Consider the following 16660-nt stretch of genomic DNA (forward strand, 5'->3'; position numbering starts at 1 on the left):
GAACTGTGCTTCACAGGATTTTCCATGGCTGATTTTTTGGAAGTAGATCCTCAGGAATTTCTTCTGAGGTGCCCCTGGGTGAACTCAAACCTCTAACCTTTCAGTTAGGAGCCAAGTGTGTTAATCATTTGCACCACTCAGGGATTCCCATTAACTAATAATAGGGGACTAACTACTGAAGGGTAAAGAAAACTTTAAAGAGTATGAGAATAGCAGATATAGGGCCCTACTTTAAGGGCTACTACCAGGACTGAGGCAGAATACCTAAGGAAGGAAAAAATTTGGAAAATCACTCACCCCTCACCTCCCTGCCAGGTCTGAGATTCAGCCCCCTTTGGAGAGGGTGTGGTTGTGGCCCATTGGATTGTGGAGAAGTTCTCTGAGGTGCTGCAGGCTGGGGTTGGCAAGCCAGAAACTGTTCACTGAGTTATCAGCAAGACCTGCAGAAGCTGTCTGCTGGGGCACCTGTGAAACTCACTGGAGGGGGAGCACCGCTGTCTATCCTGCATGCCGCTGGCAGAGTGCGAGGAAAGGGTCCAGGAAAAAGAAGATAACAGACTGTCGCCGGGAAAAGAAGCCCCTTCTTCCTGCCGGGTTCCTCTAGAACCCTTTAGTGAGAAAATTTTAACGTTGTTCCACTGGGAGAGGAGAAATGTTTACAGGGTCTGGTTTCAGTATCACAAAGCAGAACAAAGAAAGATAGATTTGGAGCTGAAAGGCAGTCAGTTGAAAACCTGAATAAGAGCCCAGCCCAAACGGCTATGCAAGGTGGCCCTGATTTTGGGAGTGCAGAGGAAGAAATATCTGGAGGTAGAATTTGGAGGATGAGTTAGAATTCTCAAGTCAGAGGTTGCATGGCCAGGCTTGAGGTGGTGGGAATGTCGAGGAGAGGGAAATGTAGGGAGGCCAGGAGGCTGAGATGTGTGGGATCAGATTGTAAACGATGTCCTGTGTTGTGCTAAGGAGTGTAGATATGGTTTAGGTCAGAGATCACAAACTGGGGACCTGAATCCCAGTTGTTTGAAGTATATAAAAATGTTTTGAGTTTTTGTCAATATTTAAAACTGAGAAACTTCACATAAAAAACAAGATTTACAGTTTCTGTTAAACATTTGGAAGAGTTGGCAATATTTGGCCCACATTCCCACAGAGTAGCAATCAGCTAGAGCTAAGTACTGGTGGCTTCCTCCTTAGGAAGGACTTGCAATGCTTCAGTTCCCCACAGTTCCCACCACTCCATTCTGCAGTTCCAGCTTCACTCACTCATCCTCTTCACTGCTTGCCCTATGTAGGTGTTTGAGTTGCAAACACTAGTGTGGATGCTTCTTACACTTTTATAAGTGTGTCCTGGGGGTTTGCAGAGGTGTGTCAGGGGCGAGAAGCCACAGGATAAGCATCGTGCATCATCCTGGAGAGTCAGTTTGAGTCTGGGGGATCGGTATGGGGAAATTAAATAATTTAACTTGTAAGTGATCGATATTGTTTTCTTTTTTTATTGTGCTTCAGGTGAACGTTTACAGCTCAAGTTAATCTCTCATACAAGAATTTATACACATTTTGTGACATTAGGTGTAATCCCCACAATGTGACAGCACACTTCCTCTTTCCACCCCAGGTTCCTTGTGTCCATTCATTCAACCAGTTCCTGTCCCTTCCTGCCTTTTCATCCTGCCTCTGGACAGGAGCCACCCATTTGGTCTCATGTATCTGATTGAACTAAGAAGCAGTCTCCTCACGTGTCTTGCTTTTTGTTTTATAGTCTTGTCAAGTCTTTGTCTGAAGAGTGAGCTTCGGGAATGGTTTCAGTTCTGGATTAACAGAGCATACGGGGACCATAGTTTCGGGGTTTCCTCCAGTCTCTGTCAGACCATTAAGTCTGGTCTTTTTATGTGAGATACTGTTTTCTGCATTTAAATAAACACTGGGACAGTTTGGAGTAGAAGGAGTAGAATGAAGCCATTATGGAGCATGATGGCATAGCTGCGGAATAGACTGTGAGGTCACTCGCAATCAGTACTTCAAAGAGATGGCTGCCACTTGGGTACCTCTAGGCGTATGATTTGAGAGAGAACAATTTGAGAAATTCTTAAATAATGGAGGTAAAATAAAACTTCCTATTCAATGAGAGCTCTGTATTCATTGATTGCCACCTTCGTATAGTATATAAACTTAAGTAAAAAAGAAAATGAGATGTAGATCTTCTTGCTCATTCCTGAATTTATAGCAGGTGCTAACTGAAAACATATGATGGGTATTTGGGACTTCAAATTTTTTTTTTTCATTGACTGATTTTTCAGAAATAGGCCTTTATTCCTAGTCTGTCTTAGCCTGGAAGCTCCACTGAGACCTGTTCAGCATCATAGCAAAATACAAGCCTCCACTGACAGGCAAGTCGTGGCTGTGGTTGAGATGCATTGGTCAGAAGTCTAACGTGGTCTCCCATATGGAAGGTGAGAATTCTACCACTGAACCACCGCTGTTCCCTGGACTTCTAAAACCTTTGGACATGTAAGATCCTCAAGGATGGCAGTCCTTGACCTTTGCATGTTCCCAGACTGTATGGTGCTCTACGGAGCTTGCTAAAGAATGCAGTTAAATAAAGGACTCTCAAGAGTGTTTATATTATTCTGAGTTAGACCGTTTCTTTTAATCACATACATTTTTGGCAGGTTTCATGAAATTGAGTATAAAATGGTGTTGAGCCCTTCATTTCTTCTGATACTACTACCTTACCCTGGTTCCTTTCTGAAATCAAAAAGTGCATATGGTATTAAAAAAACTATTTTTAGCAATTCTAAAGAATATTTCATTCACATCTCAAATGCAAATTACTATCTTAATATCTCAAATACAAATTAAGAGGTGTGAATAGGAAATAGTGTGTCTGAGAAATTTTATTTCCCACAATCTAACTTCGGTGTGCCCATGTATGCTAGACCTCCGGAACAGGACATCTCTCCGGTAGCAATGGCCAACCCCAACTGTGGATGAAAGGACAGAGGGACCCAGCACATTTAAAATTAGCCTGATGTTGCCTCCAGTAATTGTCAGATAGCTTGTGTCGCAGTTAACATTTACCCTTTCATGTTTCATGAAATCAGGTGGTTTATCAAGGACCAGTGAAATCAATTTGTGGTTATGGTTTACTTATTCTTTTTTTTTTCCTGGGAAGACTTAAGGTTCATAGTCCAAGGATGGAAGTGACTGGAGGACATTGTAAAGGATAAAATGGCTGCCTGGTTTTTGCAACATTGGAGCCTATGAAAGTCATTCAGTCTTACTGTAATACGGTTTCCACAGAGGGATGCTATGAGTGCATCATCCCCTCAGGACCAGGGTGTGGCAAAAATATCCCAGAAACAGGTGGGCTTGTTGTTCAGTCTGACATGTAAAGAGCTTGGAAGTTGTCACTCCTGTCCTCACAAGAAGAAAGCTGAAAAATTGAAAATGAACGACTTTTCTTAGATCTGTCAGAGAATTCAGGTCAAAGAGCAAACCACTACCCTGAAGGCTGAAGATAACAGAGAACCACACCTTACCGGGATCAGAAACCGTAGCTAGACCAGCATTGGGTAAGAATACTTAAAGAGCTGTTTGACTAATTGCTGGAGACTGAGCATGGGCTAGCTTGAGAGAGAAAAACTTATGGAGGCCCAACCTTGGTTGAGGGTGGGGCGCATTTTCTTGAGTTTTACCTTTGGGAACCCCACCAGGCTCTTACTGTGGTTTGAGAAAAATCCCCTTGTGCTTCTGGCTAGGGTAGGGGAGAAACCATTTTGGAATAAGTGCAGAACATTCTGCTCTCTTTAACAACATTCGGCCATCAAAGGAAACTATTTTACCAGAGCCTAACTCATATGTTGTTGGTTACTGTCAGTTACAACAAAACAAAATGTTGCCCAGGTCTGTGCCATCTTCATGATCATTGGTGTGTTTGATTCCATTGTTTTGGCTGTTGTATAGTCCTTTCCAGCCTAGGGAGCTCATCTACCAGCACTGTATCAGACAGCATTCTGTTGTGATCCATAAGGTTTTCATTTGCTAATTTTTGGAAATAGATCACCTGGCTTTTCTTCCTAGTCAGTTTCAGTGCTGAAACCTGTCCACCATGGGTGACCCTGCTGGTATTTAAAATACTGATGGCATAGCTTCCAGCATCATAGCAACATGCAAGCTACCACAGTGTGACAAACTGACAGATGGATGGCAGTAACCAACGTGGGGGAAGGGAAACCAGAAATCCATATCCTCTCTAGCCTTTCTGACTCATCTAAGGGATGAAAAGAAAAAAAAGAAAATGCCAAGAAGTACTTTTGAAGGTCCCAGCACAGGGACACAGGCTCACTAAAAGACTGAGACCTAATCATAGAACACTTACCCTTTTCTCACTTCTTACAATCACATCAATAGGGTAGCTGAATAATAACAGGAATTACAGTTAAAGAGAACTGCAAGGTTCAGATACTATTTAAAGAACAGGTGGATAGCTCAGATGGGGTTCAAGACCTGAGTCATATTACAAATGCATGGTGCTGCCTGTTGTATGGGTTTTTGTTATTAGGCGCTGCCCAGTTGATTTTCTACCCACACTGACCCCATGTGACAGAGTAGAGCTGCTCCATAGGGTTTTCTTGGCTGTAGTCTTCACGAGAGCATATCTCCAAGTCTTTCTCTTGTGGAGCAGTTCGGTGGATTCTAACTGCCAACCTTTTGATTAGCAGTGGAGTGCTTACCTATTCCACCACCAAGGCTCTTTGCTGTGTGCATTAGCCCTATTTAAAACGGTAATTTCTTCCTCTGGGTTCTACCACTAAATTTCTGTATGCAAGCAGAGGTGTCTCTGTACCACTCAAGCATTGCCACCATCGGGGCTGGCGAAAACCTCAAGTGGCCAATCTGAAAAATCAGGTACTCTCTCTCTTCCTGCTCATTTCTTTCTGGCAGTTCAACAAGGTATCCTATAAATGCATCATTGGAGCCTTCTTCCATCCCGTAGGAAAGAGCGTTAGCATGATTTTATCGTGAGCTTCATGCTCTACATTTTCCAGAGCCATCATTAAAGATTTGTCATTTGACTGCCTGCAAGTTAATTACTCTGTTTTTGATGGGGGAAAGTACAAAAAGACATTGAGTCAGGGCAAGGGAGACAGATCCTGCCCCCTACTTTGGTTCCAGTGTCACACAAGGACTCATGTGTTGCAGAAGGCTGGAGATTTGTTTGCTTTGTTTTTATTCAAAGGCAAAGCAGTGCACTTTGGTATATGTATCTGGGAGATCAAAAACTGTGGCTGAAACCATCCGGAGAGTGTAAGGGTCAAGAATATATGGCTCATGCCTTTGCATATTTATTTTTATAGTTCTACAATACATTTTTTTTTTTTTAAATATGCCCATGATTTTGTATAGGATTTCTGAGAATAGAGTTTCGTTTTGTCAGCCTGATGATGAGAAGCCAATTCTTACAGGCCATGAGGGGACTAAACAAAGCTGACTGAATAAGGACTAATGAAGCCAAAAAAGGAGAAAACTCCATCTCTGTGTTATACGTATCGATGGGTTTTCACTTGGGTGAGCATTGCCCAAGAGGAAATGGAAGGGTTTCTATTATGCAGTGGAGTTTGGATGAAAAACCATCACAGAACAAACTGTGTATCCAAGAAAGGGCTTGGTGGCCTCCAACACTTCTGTTTGCCACTCTCAGATCTGGATGCTTCTGCCCTTTCTGGTTGTCCTTCTTTTAGGTTAGGCTTTTTTTTTTTTTTAATGTTAATTTTGGTGAAAATATACAGAGCAGAACATATACCCGTTCTTCAATTTCTATGTGTGTAATTCAATAACATTGGTTATGTTCTTCATGTTGTCATGATTCTTGCCATCTCTACCCATATTGTTACACCACCATTGACTTAGACTCAATAGCCCCTAAAATTCAAACTTTGTGCTTTAGAGTTACTATTGACAATTTGATTTCATATAGATAATTCTTTAAAGAGCGCAGTGGTCATGGTGAGCATTCTTTACCTATTTAGCTAAACAGGTAGGGCTATTTTTTTTAAAAACAGCTTTATTGGGGTGCAATTGACGTACAATATACTACAGATATTTAAACTGTATTGTTTGATATGTTTTGACATGGTATATACTCGCCCCACAATCAAGACATTAAAAAAAAGTATGTGACCTAAATAGAGGTTAAAGGCTTTATTCAGCTAATATACATCAGGGAACAATTGATGACCAGGTAACTCTGAGTCAGAGCAGGGCTGGAGTACTATAGGGTGAGGAGGAGAGTATGCATCTTTGTGCTGTGACTCAGGTAGAAGGTGTAGTATCTAACTGCTGTGAAACACAGATTGATTGGAAATTGTTCTCTTTTTTTGTGCTTTTTATTCAGTATCATTGGTACAATCCCATCCAGAAAACCGTCAGAGCAATTCTCTTGAGAGCTATTTTTGCAAGCCTTGCAGAAGAGAGGTGGCAAAAAAACAAAAACAAACAAACAAACAAAAATTGGGAGAGGGAGAGGTGAAAAAAGAAAGGAGATAAAGGTTGAAGGCAAGAGAAACTGGGGTCTTCCTATCATGTTTGTCTTAAATTATTTCACAAAGATATTATTCATTGTACAGAGAAGTTTCCTTAATGCTCTGTTGTAATTCCTCCCTCCAGCCCTTCATCCCTGAAAGGTCATCCCTGATTTACTTTCTGTCACTATAGATAAGTTTGCACTTTTTAGATTTTTATGTAAATGGAATCCTACAGTATGAACTCTTTTTGTCTATCTTCTTTTACTCAGCATAATTATTTTGAGAATCATTCATGTTGTTGAGTGTATCAATAGTTAATTCCTTTTTGTAACTGAATGGTACTCCCTTGTACGATTATCCCATAGTTCGTCCAGTCACGTGTTGATGGACTTTTGGGTTATTTCCAGGTTTAGGCTATTATAAATAAAACTGCTATAAATATTCACATGAAAATCTTTGTATGGGCATATGCTTTCATTTCTTTTGGGTGAAATGCCTAGGAGCAGAATGAATGCATCATATGATTATCTAGGTAACTAAAACAGCAGGTAGGTAATTCTTTAAGCCAGGTTCCTTCCTCAAGGATACATCAGAATGATACAAAGGAGAACTTGATTAAAGGGAAATACAAGCAAGAAATGTTTAGGAAGTTTCTGGTCCAGTGGAACCAAGTAAAAGATGGATCTTGTAATATATAAATTAAGTGATGGCCAATATATTATTCTAATTTTAATATACGTAATAGTGCTGCTATTAAAGGTACTGTAACACATATCTCATTTGCCACGAAGCTTAGAGGACTGGTATTCCTAGGAAATACTCTAAACTTTACCCAGTTGAACGTGTCTAAACCTTTTCGAAAAAAGATAGAAACAGATATGAATGTAATTCCTGATCTTCAACTACAATTAAGACTTTCTCTTTTACACAATTTTAAAACCTCAGACTGCCTTTGATAGAATCGGTATCTAAGAAGAAAAATGCCTTTTTGATGGATTTATTTTATGATTTAGGTGGATTCCTCCCATGGAATTTCTGATGTCATCAAGGAGCACAAGAGTATGGCAAACACATTGATTACCAGTCAAAGAGAGGACATGTGTTTTCCTTTAGGATTGAGTCAGCTCTTTGAGAGTTGTTAGAAGTACTGAAATTCTCCTCTTCTGTGTTTCATTAGTTGAGGACATTATCACTTGATTTTCCATTTGAAAGTTGTTGGCTGTTAGCCTCTGGAACTCAAAATTCAAGGCCTGGAACAAGGCCTTTTAAGGAATAGTTTAGGTTTATCATTCTCTCTATCATTCTCTCTAGTGGCCGTTAACTGTAGGACTCCTTCTCATCTCAAAGCCAAACAGTACCACTTTCTGTGAACACTGACTAGCCACTTGGGGCTCTTTTCTAGGAATCATGGTATGTTTAGGTTTTTTTATCATACAACTTAAGGGTAACTTTGAAGACTTTTCAATTGTAAGAAATTTCACAGCTGAACGAGAGTACATTGGTATCCATGACAGTATCCATTACAGTTATTAGGTACATATCAGGTACTCAGTGAATATTTATTGTATGTAATTATATGACAATAAGTAGCTTATAAAAAAAATATTTGTTATATTAAGGATATACCGTAGGCCAGAGAGCTTGGCTACTAACCAAAAGGTCAGCAGGTCGAATTCACCAACTAACTGCTCCTTAGAAACCCTACAGGGCAGTTCTACTTTGCCCTGTAGGGTTACTTTGAGTCTGAATTGACTCAATGGCAATGGGTTTTGGTTTGATAGGCTAGACAGCCAACTGGAAAGATCTGATCATAAAATAATTAAAAAATTATATAATCATTTGAGATAATTATGATAATTCCAATATTCATTAGCACCTTTAAACATATCATTCACGTGGCAATCGATATTAGGGGATTGGTATTTAAATATGAAATATAGATTTGGTGTTTGTGCTATTGGGTTGGATTCCATGTTACAGTTTGGAGCTTATTATTACTCACAGAAATGAAATGTCAGCAAACTTTGTGCCTTGTTATTTTCCAATCATTCCAATATTCTGGGAGCCAGTGACACCTACATTTTCATTGTCTTCCTGACACAAACAGTTGTGTGGGCTTGGGACACATGTCTTAGTGTCTGTGCTCCCCTTCTCCTTCGTGTATGGGAAGAAGAATCACAGTGTCTTCCCTGAGTGTGCCTTAGGGCAAAAGAGTGGATATTTGTTTTACATTTCAGCTTAAGGACAAGCATTCTTTCTCCCCTTGGCAGTTGCCAGGATTGTGTTTATCAGCTAAACAAGCTTGTCTCTTTGTGAAGAGGTGTGCCATCTATGTGGTTCCCTGGCTTGCTGAGATGAAGGCCTCTTTGTTGCCTGTCCTCTGCCAAGGTTAGGAACCTTTAGCTGTTCAGCTGATTTTGTTGCCTATTTGAGGCAAGCCTGGGTGCCCCACCTTTTCCCCTGTGGAACTTGTCTGCCTTTGGACTCACATCAAAGAGGCAGGACACTCCAATGATCACACACCACACTCGCTGGCTGGAGCTAGGCTTCTGCAAGCCCTGCTGTTAGGCTGCTGACAGACACACAGCTGGCTCCTTCTGAGTATTCTTCTTTTGTTGAAAAAGATCATCATCTACAGTCTTTGAAACAATAAAGAAGAAAAAAGAAACAGCGACGAGGCAGTTTAATTATGTAGAATTATTCCCAGGCCAGGATTCTGCCCATAAACTCAAAGGAAAATAGTTGATTAAAATAATGCCACATTATTTTAAATTTATTTATCTGACTTTTGTTTTTCTAAGTCATTATTATTCTTATTTTCAGTGAAAATCATGAGGGTATTTGTAGGGGAAAGTAGAAGGAAGAAGTATAGACTCTACATTAAAAACAACACCAAACAAAAAATAAACAGAAAATAAGGCTTCCTTGAGTTACCAGACTTTGGGCAGGTTTTCTAGTCTGTCCTGGGTATGAAGGCTTGAGTCTGGGTGAAGGAAGGATGTACACTTTGCAGAGGATTGTGGGGTTTGCAGTTAGAGCTCTGCCACTTGTAGCTGTATGACATGAAATAAGTGACTTCATTTTCTAATCCTCAGTTTTCTCATCTCTGTTACTTTGGGAATGGTTTTAATATCTCCCTCAGAGGATGGTTAGGTCCCTGGGAGGTGCAGACAGTTAAGTGTTTGACAACTAACTGAAGGGTCGGTGGTTTGAACCCATCCAGAGGCTCTTCAGAAGAAAGGCCTGGCAATCTGCTTCCAGAAGGTCACAGCCTTGAAAACCCCATGGAGTACTTCTACTCTGTGTACATGGGATCACCATATATCAGAATCAACTCGATGGCAACTAACAACGAAAACATAGGATGGTTGGTGAGAAGGCTGAATGAGACACTGGATAAAGTGCCTCCATGACTGTCACTCAGTGAATGCTCAATTAATTGTCACTTTTTCTAGTTTTTTCATTCTACATTTTAAGCAGCTTTGGAAAGGCTCAGGCGTAGTTCTCTTTCTCTTTTTGCATGGTCTCCTCTCTCCTGAGAAGTGCTCAGTGAACCTTGAGTGTGGAGTATGCAATGTCTACCATGATGATCTTGATGATGATGATGTTTTATGGGGACCATTATAGAGAACATCCCATAATGGGGACAGGCACGCCTGTGGGCCTTTATGACAGCTCTAAATAAGCAGGTGTGTATGTAGTAGGCAGATCCTTAGCTGTGTTTTGCCTTCCCACCAGTGCTGCAAGGAAGATACTGCAACTAACCCCACTTTACAGATGAGGAAACTGAGAATTAGAAAATGAAGTAGCTGATTTAATGTTGCCTAGCTAGAAGAGGAGAGATCTGTCTGACAGCCAAGCCTGCACCGCTCTGCAAAGAGAAGAAGGATCCCTGTTCCATCTGGTAAAGAGTCGGAACTCTGGTCTTCACACCAGGCCTGTGATTGTTCTGGATGACTTGGAGCCAATGAGTCACCTTGTGGTGCCTGGTTTCTCCCATGACACTATGAGAATGGACTATGAGGAAACAAGAATGGCATAGAGCATTTCTCAGGAGGCTTTGCAAAACCAGTGGTCAGTTTTGATCTATGTGGATACTAACTCACCATTCAGGGCTAGTCTTCTGGAGTCTATTTTCCTCAGTTTCTTTCATTCGCATTTGTGTTCTCTAGATTTAGTAGAGGTCACTGACTTTCTGGTGTTTGAATCTTAAAATATTCAGGCAGAAGTTTTAGAAATGTGTGGCAAACTTTCGGAGATTTGAAATTTCTGTTATAGTTGTGGTTAAAAACATGTTAAATATCTGTTTTAAAAACTCTGATGAGTTTGTGGTATGAATGTCAGTGAGGCAAATTCTTCTGAAAGATCTGATTTTATGAAAAATAAAGAAATAAATGTTTGTTAAGCTCCTATTGGGGGTTGTGTTTGTAACATTTCTCACCTAGCGTGCTCCATATTTTTATATCACTAAAATATAAGTTCCTAGAAGGCCTAAGAATGCATGTTGTGTTGCTCATCTTGAGTCCTCTGTGACTTGCTGGATGCGTAGCATGTGGTAGCCCTCCATTCACTTAATGATCATATGAAGGAGTTATTGCAGTCTACACATTAGAAAGCAAATGTAAAGACAACATCTTTCATGCTAGGGAGCATCTCCATTAATCAATTAGCCAAAAAAATACAGATTTGTTACAGGCAGGGAAAGCTCCAGGATACCTACACATGAGGGGTTTGGAGGAGCCATTCTAGTTTCAAGGGAGGGCTTCAGGTAACCTCTTGTAGTATAGTAAACACAAGGATTTTGCTTTTATTGTGTGTTTATTTGGTGTCTTTTTGGAGGTGCTGCTCGACAGCTGACCAAAAGATCAGCAGATGGAACCCACCAGCTACTCTGCAGGAGAAAGATGTGGCATTCTGATTCCATAAAGATTTACAGCCTTGGAAATCTCATGGGGCAGTTCTTCTCTATCCTATAGGGTGGCTATGAGTTGGGATTGACTGGTAGTCAATGGGTTTATGTTGGAGGTGCTGAGAGAGATAGTGGAGAAGAGGCAATAAAGCTCTTCAAACCACTTTTTGGTGCCATGATTATACATAAACTTCCGTAAGAAATACTCCCAGAGGCAGAAAATACTGACATGGATATACACTTAATCTGCCTCCATTATGCAGCCCTGTGTGAGCAGCAAGTAGAAAAAACAAACCAGTAGTCTGAGGCAACATTACAGTACAGGTGCCACAGAAGGAGTCAGCTATCCCTGCTTCTTGACCTGAGTTGTAAAAAGGCAATTAACTTCCTTTGGTAAAGGAAGTTAAAGGTTCTGACTATGGTAGCAGAATGACTACAGGCTGTAGAACTTTGGAGAGACTGGAAAAGGACTTTTGACCTAGCAATAGAGAGGGTTATCAATGATGAAAAGAGTAGCTATAATCATTGAGTGCTAAGGACATTTTAGATGCCTTATTTAATCAATTAGGTGCTATTATTTCTACTGCATGGTCGAGGAAATTGAGGCTTATGTGGTATAGCACTTGCCCAAAGTCACACAAGTAATGATGGTGAAATCAGGATTTAACCCAGGGTGTATCTGACTCTTGAACTGTTGTTGTTGCTTAGCATTTGAATGGCCACATCACAAAGGCGCAGTCTCCTTAGGAAATGGGGCTAAACTAGAGGCTGGATTGTGTGAGTGAGAGTGGAGGGCTAGCCTGGAGAATTTTGTCACATTTTGATAGGTTCTCTAGGAGTATCTGTTTTATTTTTCTGTTCTTTTAATCACAAGATTGATTTTTAAAAGGATTATCAAGGGGCAAAGCAGCTAGTGCGAGCCTTAGTTAACCTTATCAATGATGGAATACAATTGTTTGAGTAAGTGGTTCCCGGACTTCAATGTGCAACATAATTCACCTGGGAAGCTTGTTAAAGTGCAAATCCTAATTTTCTTCCCCCAGAGATTCTGACTCAGTAAGTATAACCCACACTGTTGAATTGATTCTGACTCATAGAGATCCTGTAAGAGAGTAGAACTGTCCCATAGAGTTTCCAAGGCTATAAATCTTTATGGAAGCAGACTGCCACATCTTACTCCCATGGAGTGGCTAGTGGGTTAGAATTGCTGACCTTTTGGTTAGCAGCCAAGCACTTTAACCACTGCGCCACCAGGTTTCCTTCAGTAGATATAGCAAAAACCAAACCAAACTAAACCAAACCAAACACCTTGCTATGGAGTCAATTCCAACTCAACTCATAACAACCCTATAGGAATGGGTAGAACTGCCCCTTAGGGTTTCCAAGGAATGCCTGGTAGATTTAAACTGCAAGCCTTTTGGTTAGCAGCAGTAACTCTTAACCCCTATACCACCAGGTTTTCCTCTCTAGATGTGGGAATCTAGAAATCTGCACTATTAACAAGATCCACCCAGGTGACTCTGAAGCCTATGGACCACACTTTATGAGGCCTTAACAACAGCACCAATCTTCAGTAATTATCAATGCATTTGTGACCAATTTCAGACTGTAAAAGTTTATAAAAATCTTCAATTTCTTCATCTTTGGCCTTAGTGGCTGATGTGTAAATTTGAATAATAGTCCTATTAACTGGTCTTCCTTGTAGGCATATGGATATTATCCTATCACTGACAGCGTTGTACCTCAGGATAGATCTTGAAATGTTCTTTTTGATGAATGTAATGTCATTTCTCTTCAAGTTGTCATACCCGGCATATGGCTGTCTGATTCAAAATGGCCAGAACAGTCCATTTGAACTCACTATACCTAAGGATATCAATTTTTATGCATTCCATTTCATTTTTGAAGACTTCAGTTTTCCTAGATTCCTTCTTCATATATTTCAGGTTCCAATTATTAATGGATGTTTGCAGCTGTTTCTTCTTATTTTGAGTTGTGCCATATCAGCAAATGAAGGTCCCGAAACAAAGAAGAAGGATCAGTAGTTGGAAAATACGGCCTTGGTAATGGAAATGATGCTGGAGATTGCATGATAGATTTTCGCAAGACCAACAACTTCTTCATTGCAAATATCTTTTTTCACCAACATAAATGGCCACTATACATGTGGACCTCGCCAGATGAAATACACAGGAACCAAATCGACTACATTTGTGGGAAGAGACTACAGAAAAGCTCAACATCATCAGTCAGAACAAGGCCAGAGCTGACCGTGGAACAGACCATCAGTTGCTCATGGCCAGTTCGAGCTGAAACCGAAGAAAATTAGAATAAGTCATTGAGAGCCAAAGTACAACCTTTAGTATATCCCACCTGAATTTAGAGGCCATCTCAAGAATAGATTTGATGTGTTGAACACTAACGACGGAAGACCAGATGAGTTGTGAAATGACATCAAGGACATCGCACATGAAGAAAGTAAGAGGTCGTTAAAAAGACAGGAAAGAAAGAACAGACCAAAATGGATGTCAGAAGAGACTCTGAAACTTGCTGTTGAATGTAGAGTAGCTAAAGTGAAAGGTAGAAATGATGAAATAAAAGAGCTGAACAGAAAATTTCAAAGGGTGTTAGAGAAGGCAAAAAAAACCCACTGCTGTCGAGTTGATTCTGACTCATAGCGACCCTATAGGACAGAGTAGAACTGCTCCATAGAGTTTCCAAGGAGTGCCTGGCAGATTTCAACTGCCGACCTTTTGGTTAGCAGCTGTAGCACTTAACCATGACAAAATAAAGTGTTATAATGACATGTGCAAAGATCTGGAGATGAAAAACCAGAAGGGAAGAACTTGTTCTGCATTGCTCAAGCCGAAAGAACTGAAAAAAAAAAAAAAAAAAATTCAAGCCTCAAGTTGCAATATTGAAGGATTCTATGGGGAAAATATTAAACAACCCAGGAAGCACCAAAAGAAGATGGATGGAATACACAGAGTCACCACAGCAAAAAGAATTGGTTGACGTTCAGCCATTTCAGGAGATGCCATATGAGCAGGAACCAATGGTACTGAAGGAAGAAGTCCAAGCTGCACTGAAAGCATTGGCGAAAAACAAGGCTCCAGGAATTGACAGAATACCAACTGAGATGCTTCAACAAATGGATGCAGAACGGGAAATACTCACTTGTCTATGCCAAGAAATTTGGAAGACAGCTACCTGGCCTATGCCAAGAAATTTGGAAGACAGCTACCTGGCCAAACCGACTGGAAGAGATCCATATTTATGGCTATTCCCAAGAAAGGTGATCCCGCCGAATGTAGAAATTATCGAACAGTGTCATTAAAATCACACACAAGTAAAATTTTGCTGAAGATCATTTGAAAGTAGCTGCAGCAGTATTTCAACAGGGAACTGCCAGAAATTCAAGCCAGATTGAGAAGAGGACGTGGAACCAAGGATATCATTGCTGACATCAGATGGATCCTGGCTCAAAGTGGAGAATACAAGACAGATGTTTACCTGTGTTTTATTGACTGTGCAATTGACTGTGTGGATAATAACAAATTATGGGTAACCTTGGGAAGAACGGGAACTCCAGAACACTTAATTGTGCTCATGAGGAACCCACACATAGATCAAGAAGCAGTCATTGGAACAGAACAAGGGGATACTGTGTGGTTTGTAGTCAGGAAAGGTGTGCATCAGGGTTGTATCATTTCACCATATTTATTCAATCTGTACGCTGAGCAAATAATCCAAAAAGTTGGACTATATGAAGGACAGGGCATCAAGACTGGAGAAGGACTCATTAACAACCTGAGTTATGCAGATGACATAACCTCGCTTGCTGAAAGTGAAGAGGACTTGAAGCACTTACTGATGAAGCTCAAGGACCACAGCACAAAATAAAGAAAACAAAAATCTTCACAACTGGACCAATGAGCAACATCATGATAAACGGAGAAAAGATTGAAGTTGTCAAGGATTTCATTTTCCTTGGACCCACGATCCACTCCCATGGAAGCAGCAGTCAAGAAAGCAAAAGACTCATTGGATTGGGCAAATCTGCTGCAAAAGACCTCTTTAAAGTCTTGAAAAGCAAAGATGTCACCCTGAAGACTAAGGTGCGCCTGACCCAAGCCATGGTGTTTTCACTTGCCTCCTATGCATGTGAATGCTGGACCTTGAATAAGGAAGACTGAAGAATTGACGCCTTTGAATTGTGGTGCTGGAGAAGAATATTGAATATACCATGGACTGCCAAAAGAAAGAACTAATCTGTCTTGGAAGAAGTACAACCAGAATGCTCCTTAGAAGCAAGGATGGCGAGACTTCATCTCCCATACTTTTGACATTGTCAGGAGGGACCAGTCCCTGGAGAAAAGCATCACTCTTGGCAAAGCAGAGGGTCAGGGAAAAAGAGAAAGGCCCTCAATGAGATGGACTGACACAGTGGCTGCAACAATGGGCTTAAGCATAACGATTGTGGGGGTAGTGCAGGACCGGGAAGTGTTTTGTTCTGTTGTACATAGGTTCGCTATGAGTCGGAACTGACTTGATGGCACCTAACAAGAACAACAAGCCTGCTGGCAGTGTTATCAAATTGCAGAACAAAAGAAAGTTGCCTGGAGAATTAAATGGGCTTTTTTTTTTAAGGGCTGAGCAGGAGCCCTGGTGGTGAAGTGGCTTGGAGATCGGCGGCTAACCAAAAGATCGGCAGTTTGACTCCACCAGCCACCCCTTGGAAACCCTATCCGCAGTTCTACTGTGTCCTATAGGGTTGCTATGAGGCAGAATTGACTAGAGGGCAATGGGTTTGTTTTGTTTGTTTGAAGGGCTCAGCTGGCAATCCTGTCTTAGCAGTAAACTGTTGAGTTGTGGTGAGTATGATGTAATGTCTGCTCAGATCTCAAAATTCTACGAACCATTAGCCAAATAATTTAGGATTATTAATTTTTTTTGCTTAGGTTAATTAAAAAAAAATCTAACTGCTTGAAAATACATGGATTTTCCTTTGCTTCTAAGCCTAAAATACAGATAAAAATGAAAATCCTTTTAAAGATTCAGAGATTGCTTTGCTTAGTATGAGGAGAACCAAGATGTGCTCGAGTATTCTGTCTCCAGCTGTGTAAGGTTTGCATTAACTAAAGCGGCTTTCCAGTCTGCTTAAAACAAGAAGGGACCACTCCAAAAGCAGCACACCACTATGTAAGAAATTCTAAAAAATAACCCT

The sequence above is a fragment of the Loxodonta africana genome, chromosome 2, assembly GCF_030014295.1.
Source record: "Loxodonta africana isolate mLoxAfr1 chromosome 2, mLoxAfr1.hap2, whole genome shotgun sequence".
Lineage (NCBI taxonomy): Eukaryota > Metazoa > Chordata > Mammalia > Proboscidea > Elephantidae > Loxodonta > Loxodonta africana.